The sequence below is a fragment of the Helicoverpa armigera genome, chromosome 4 (genome assembly GCF_030705265.1).
Source record: "Helicoverpa armigera isolate CAAS_96S chromosome 4, ASM3070526v1, whole genome shotgun sequence".
Taxonomy (NCBI): Eukaryota; Metazoa; Arthropoda; class Insecta; order Lepidoptera; family Noctuidae; genus Helicoverpa; species Helicoverpa armigera.
This window is the reverse complement of record NC_087123.1, coordinates 12,666,317-12,674,221: the sequence shown is the minus strand read 5'-3', so window position 1 is coordinate 12,674,221 and position 7,905 is coordinate 12,666,317.

Below are 7,905 nucleotides of genomic sequence, written 5' to 3'. Positions count from 1 at the left end.
GCCATATTGTAAACACACACAAACAAACGATTTTCTATTGTACCTTAATATAAATAATGGCTAATATTTAAAGCCGTAATTAAAATGTAATCAAGGCTTTTAGGAAAGGTCCTTGTTTATCCTCAATCATATTTATTAAGTACAGAGGATCAAGAGATTGGCCGGGCGTAGCCACTTCGAGGTGAGATTTATTACCCGTAAATAAATAACATTTTAAAGGGTTTCTAAAGTACCTTGGTTTACGTAAACAGGATATTTTTTATTGGTTAATCTAGTCCATAATGTAAACTTAAAAGGCTTTTGAAAGCTTTTGTCAATTTACTGCTGGCAATCTGTCGCGATAATCAATTTTCAATTAACTTTAAAAAGCTTCAAAAGATGATCAGCAGGAGGTTATTTATATTTACCTACCTTGAATAAATTTAGTCTACCACTATTCTCGGCTACCTAACTCTGACCGATTTTTCAAAATTTTCGCTCAATTGTCTGTCGGATGATCCCCTCAAGCAAACGAACAAACCGCACCAATATATTGTAAGATTAATATAGAAATATTCATTCAAGTACTAATTAATTTCCTTCACTTTCCTCTTACAGGTACAATATGTCAAAAAAGAAGCAGAAAATCAACAGTGCGTACTACGTGTCCCTAATAAGAAGGATCACGACATTACATGGAACGAACCACTTCACCTCCAAGACTGGAAGGTCGCTGATACTCTGGAGTGTGGCAGTATTGAGCAACATACTCCTGACTGTCGCCTTCATCATGGTGATCAAGCAGAAGTTCAATGAAAACCAGATTGTGACTTCTGTAAGTATGTTTTGGTATTTTTTTTTATTTCCTGCTTAGCCTTTTCTTAACTATGTAAAAGTCGGCTTCCAGTCTTACCAGATGCAGCTGAGTGCTAATATTTTACAAGGTGCGACTACCTATGTGACCTAGATTCCAATTTACATATTTTTTTGTTAAGCACAATACTAACATAAGCTTACAGTGAATGTGGAAAATTGACTGTTTTTATGCTTATACTACATTTTGGCGTTTGAGACCCACTCAAAATAGACAGTAGACAAAATAGACGTCTATTTTAGGGTTACCGCAAAAATATATTCGAGATTTATTTTGAGACAGTATTGAGATATCTAAATATAGATACGGAATCTATTTATCATATTCAATAGAAAGTTCTTTCATTTCTCGTATCATCAAAACGTTTTCCTGGTTTCAAATCAATCTTTGGTAAAAGGGTACACAAGTTTCCCTATTTTTAGAAAAAAAAAACTTTTGAAACGGTTCGAAGGGAAATGCGATAAGGTTAATGGACGGTAATCGTGACCAGTAACAATTTTTTAATGTTATAGCTGTTGTTCAAACTAAAATGTTTGGGACACTAAAAATGTTTTTAATGGTGATCATGAAAAGAACTTTAAAACGCAGGAAGAAAAATACCGTGTAAAGAAGAAACCATTAAAATGTTAAGACGAAGCCACTTCCGAGTTAAGTGCAAGTTTAAAGAAACATTAAAATAGGTTTATTCACAAGAAAGCATTAAGGGTGCGTTTTGAACGCTAGCTGGTAACTGCCATTATCGATCACACTTGCGAAAATTGCTTGACTTATAATGTAGTTGCTGAAAGTGCGAGCATTAAAAACACACCTTAAGTCTGTTCTGTTTGACGTTTTTCATAGTTGACGAGTCTTTGTCTGAAAATTTTAAAATCGTTTAGCTCCAGTGACGTCATTTAAAGTCTATACAATTGATTTATATCTCCAGAGTTAGCATATTAAATTCTGGTTCCCCAGACGTTTGAAAAGCTTCGTAGAGCTCTTTGTGTTATATTTTATTCTAGATTTTTATTGCTGTCTATCTAGTTTGAATGTTGTTACGTAATTTGTTTTCTGATTTCTTTAATTTGTGAATTGATTTTCTAATAAATTCAGTAATTTGATCCAGTATAATCAATGCTAGTGTTGTAGTTTTTCCTTCTCACTCTTATTTTTTTTCTTGTTTCACGTTTTGAATTATAATACCTACACCTAAAGAAAAAAAAATGGTAACTAATCTCATGCAACATCTTACATCCAGCGCCTACTTGCAACCTTTTCAATCATTTTTTTTTCCCCAGATTTTTCTATTTTCATGATAAAATATAGGTACACGCTTATTTTTTACCCAATTTTATCGAAATATGTATTATATTACCTATGTATGTATAAATCCCTCACTCGTATTATAAGCCTTTACTTACTAAGTACTCCTTACTTGGTATAACAAGTAACCTCACAATTATTAGTAAGAGGGAATTCCAGCTAAATCTGAGAGAATTGGAAACTGACTGTTCTTACCACGGAGGAAGGAAACATATCGGAGATGCCATTATAATGAAGATATATAGGTCACGCGCCTTCTTGTAGGCCAAAGTAACGTACGGTAAGAGTGATCAGATCTAACAAGTCGTTCGAATTCCTTGTCAAATCAAAAGGGATTGAATGATAGATGATTTTGTTTTGAAATTAATATGGGAGATCTCATAGAAGGCATGGAGTCAGTAACATTCCTCATCCCCCGAAAACCCGCATTTTGGCACGCTACTTTCTTAAGAGATTTTGCATTATGACATCTCCGTTAGTCGTTTTGTTCTCTACGGTTATTACTTGTAGCATAAATCCTCGACATCACTACAGAAAGCTCAGAATATTAGTATAATACTCTCATCGAAATATCGTTATTATTAATTTGTATTACGAACAAAATAATATTATATTTACAGAGAAAACACAAAGAAAATATTATTTTTAGTTTTACTACTGTAGCCGTTTTAAAATGTTTCCTTGTAATCCATTATTTATTTCAGCTTTTCCCGTTAAAATGGAGACTGTATATATGCACCTATATTTTATCAAATATTTTCCTGCATGCTCAATTTGATATCACAGAAGGGGTGCCAAACACTTCAGATATAGAACACTTCGCTTGAATTGAGTATTTTTCGTAAGATTGTTTGCAGTAGAATGAAAAAAAATATTCCGGAGATATTAGGCTTTTGTTTTTCTTATTAGGAGAATATTTACGCAACGTTCGCAAGAGAGATAAATTAGAGCAAAATAAAAACATTGTCGGTGCAGAAATTTTTCAGAAGCATGCAGCTATTTCGAAAGCAGTTTTTTTTTTGTTGAAATGGTGCCGTATAACTTACGTATGGGTGGAATATTATAATTCCATTATCCCTTCAAAAAATACCGTTCGCTTGTAACCTCTATGAATTAACTGAAAACGGACCTAGAGTTATTTTCGTATTTTACACAATAGTAATCGTAAGGAAGAGGCGTCGACAACACCATTTATCAACACGTGTGATAAATTTCATTGACACCATGGCTCAATGGAAAACTCCCAACCTTTTCACAATTTCTTTCAATAAAAAGATTCCAAAGAAACCTGACAAATTATTCATATCCGCTCGTTAGCTTGTTCTGTCGATTTTTCTAACTGAATTTTATCCAACAGATAAATGCTAACTGCAAGATAACCCAGGTCCCATTCCCAGCTGTTAGCATTTGTAATTTCAATATGGTGTCTCTGAAGGAATCACGGAATATCGCTGGAGTTCTGTAAGTACGCGTCAAGACTATTAAGTTTGAAGTAGAAATCCGATATGAGTATCTTTTATTAGAACTTTATGTTGTGGAATGAGTTATAAGCTATTTTTGTTTCATGAGAGTTTGATATTAATTTGTCTGCTGCTGTAGGTATTGGATAGGTACATTGACTCGAATGGGGAACTTATATACAGGCGAATAAGGTACTAAACATTGTGTATAAGTTTGGTTTGGCAAGCCAAGAACGCAGTAGGTACACTCGATAGTTATAAATAAGGAGTAATTGTTTGACTTTAGTTTACGCATGACAATTTAAGCGCGGCGTAAAATATGCAAATGGCGCAACATGTTTTGCACAAATGCTGGCCATTTGTGCAAAACATTTTGATGGAATTTCACCCTTAATAATTACTGAAGAAAACTGTTGTGAAAATGATATTTCTTCTCGTTATAATTTCGTCATAACCGCACAAAAGTCACCATGGTAACCGAGCATCGTTAATCATTTTCAATTGTAGTCAAATTTCGCAACTCATCAAAGCAATAGTTTTGGAGCCCAAACTAAGGAAATGGTGCGTGACAATATAATTAATTTAATTGCTGTTTGTTAGTGAATTGCTAACAAGATACTGAGGTCTTTAAACTCTTGTCTCTAATCAAATATAAAATATTATCCGTCTTACCACAAAAACTTTTAAACGTCAGTTTATGCCTTGTCTAAAAAAATGTCAAATTATGACGTTGACATATGGTTCATTTTGAAGCCAAAAATTTATTAGACAAGTGTAAAACAGGGTTTAAAGTTTTTGTAGTAAGGCCCTATAAATCTAAGAACAGAATGAGAGACGCGACTACGGGTGTATTTAGTCTAATTCTTTATAAAAACTAGGGCTACAACAAAAACATTCTTTCGCAGCATCTTAACATTCTTTCCTTTTCAAATTCTTTGAATGTTTACCGACGCGGAACATACCTAACTTCGTCTTAAAAATAATTGTAAGTTTAAAAAAGCGTGTTTGTTTAATCTTTCAAACATACCCAGCTTTTTGAAGTCTTTATAAAATTTACTATAGAAAACAATCAAATTAATTATGAACTCTTGTCATATATACAACTATGATTTACGTGTGACACGAGTAAAGGGAAGTTCTCGTTCTCAATTAAGTCATAGTTAACTTTTACAAGGGTGCATGTTAGTCACTATACAATTAACTTAGCAACTGTTTCATATGTTGCTATATTCAGAGTTACTTTGTCAAAGTACTAACATCGATAGCAACTGTGTTTTAGCCGAAGTTTAGAGCAAATAATTAAATGTTTAGCATTCCACGTGCAAAGTAATAGAAATGCTAGATCACTGTAAGTCAAGTAACTTACAAACTTTCATAGATAGAGATAAGATTTAAAATAGTGAAGCTTGATTTAAAATGCTGATTTTTTAGTTGCTATCTACTGATAATAAACCAAATTTTGATTTCAAATTTGAACTATTATAGCAAAAACTGTTTATTGTTTCTTTTTTATTTTTGCTGGAAGACAGAGTAAAATAAGTCCAAAAATCTTGTTGATATTTCAGGAAACATTACAACAGAAGTGATGAGGAAATCATAAACTTCTTCAACGCACTCCCGCTGTTAAAGAATTTCGACCAAAATAGCAGAAAACTGGGAAACTTTACAGAGATCATGAATATTCTGAAACATCATTTTTTTACTGTGGATACTATTATGGAAGAGGTAAGTACTTCTCTTAAAAATTGTTTAAAAGGTTTTTAGGACACAAGTTATATTAACTCAACAATAATTGGCTGCAAAATTCTTGACTCTATGGCGCTTATATAGCCCCGAGTTCATATTATTTATTCTTTATTCATATTTTTATAAATCCTGGAACTACGAGTAAAATTCACCGTTAGCGAGAATCCATTTCCAATCTGCATTGAGTAAGCATACCAATTGATACTACTTGCATTGCACTGAAGCCTTTTTATTTCTGTACAATACAAGGAAATAAATATGCTTCCGAAGAAATCCACATTTAAAGAGAATTTACTTTATTCTACATGTCTTTTGCAGGTGCATCAAAAGTGCGAGAATTTGATACTGCATTGCACATTCAGTAGGAAAGGAAAAAGATGTGAGGATATGTTCTCGCTGATCAAGACCTATGAAGGGTACTGCTGCAGTTTCAATTATGCTGCTCTGAATGATGCTAGTGAAGTGTAAGTTCATTTTTACTAATATAAATAAAAGAAAACCCACCAAAAACATTAAATGTAAAAAAAATGCCAAGTCTCTCGATGCAGTCTTTCCATCGTAAAAAGTTTTGAGATCTCATAGAAGCCAAGTCCTATTCAAAATATTTTGTAGTTATAAATCAACATTTAGTAATTGTATCAATAGTTTTCTTTATATTATAATTATACTGACTTGGCAATGAGCACAAGAAGAAACAAATAAAACGGCATATTTGGAGGAGTTGAAAGTTACACACACCGCATGCGTAAACATTAATATCACAAAATTAATTTTCTTTTGGTCTATCCGTGTCGTCCCAACCGAATTTCGGCAACGGCAGTCAGTCTTAGTGTACTCTCGATTCATTTACTTTCATAAAGCGATGGCCCGTAAGGTATTCCTAATTATTGTATTGGAGCATGTAGTCGGTAGTGACCATCATGATTCACACATAACAAATAATCTGATCACTGGTCAGTAACATTTGCACATAATTCCAGGCAGCAAGCAGCTTTTAATTTGTGCTCATTGCCAAGTCACTATAATTATAATATAAAGAAAACTATTGATACAATTACTAAATGTTGATTTATAACTACAAAATATTTTGAATAGGACTTGGCTTCTATGAGATCTCAAAACTTTTTACGATGGAAAGACTGCATCGAGAGACTTGGCATTTTTTTTTACATTTAATGTTTTTGGTGGGATCTCATTTATTTTTTGTAAGTGTATTTCTTTCTTTTTTATTTAGGTGACCTCATAATTTCTTGGACTTCAGCTACTGCTTTGCTTAGAACCCATTCTCTATCTCTATCTCTTTTGTTTCTTCTCTGAGGCTTCGTTACTTCTAAGGTAGACAAGTCTGGGCGATATATACTTTGGAGTCGATTATATTCAGCTATTGCTGTCTCCTGAGCTTTGATACTACTAAAATTCACATTTATTAAATGTAATCCACCCAAACTAGTCACTCTTGGCAATAACTAACTTTAAGTAAATATATATCTACTAACTTACAAACTATAACTAAACTAAACTAAATAACACGTAAAGTTCTCCGAATATCAATTATCACTGCAATATTTTTTAGTTTCGAAATGGTTTTTCATAGACAGATGGCGCTATCAAATGAAAATTATCGAATTATTTTGAAGTACTACTTAGACTGCGCTTTGTAACGAAACCATAGCGCGATTCAGACAGGTACAACGCCATCTATCGAGCGCGCATACAATATTTATCGCAATACAATGGAGTTTTAGCTTTATTAATTTAATGAATTATGAACTTTATGTATTAATTTGTATTAATGATAGTCTATGTATTACATTTATATTATTCTATTCTATGTATGTATTCATCCAATTGAATAGGTACTTAAACAACGAACAAAGTTAACAATGCAGTCAAAATCCATACATAATGTTCTTGCCAAACCGCAAATATAAAATTGTTTTCTATGGCATATTATTTTTTAATGTTTTTATAATTTTTCCTTTATATGTGGCTAATGACCTATCTTGGTGCAAAATTTGAAGTTTCTAAGTCTGCTAGAAGTACCTTAGATTTTTGATGATCTGTCAGTGAATCAGTGAGTCAGTGAGTCAGTGAGTCAGTGAGTCAGTGAGTCAGTGAGTGACAAAATGGTGTAACTTTGATCGACCGTAATTCCTAAACTATTAATTCAATTGGCATGTAATTTCGAACTTAAGCTTGTTCTAATGCCTACTATTATTCACCGAAAACCTAAACTCCTAGCTTTGTCCACGTCGAAGATATAGGGGGGGCGAAACAGCCGCGAATCGCTTCGAGAAAAGATGGTACGGCCGTGCCCGTTTTGCTCGAGACTTGGCTGGGGCACTGCCGTGCCCCCAGATAAGAAAGTGATTTTGTTTGTTACGCTTTTATGCTAAATTGGCTGAATCGATTAAGATTAACTAGATATGTTTAAGCGAACGTAGACTACTTTTTATCTAGGTGCGTGAAATATGTATACCTACGTGTCGCGGACGATACCGCGGGTGGAAGCTAGTTGTGAAGTAAATCTTAACTAAATCAAAA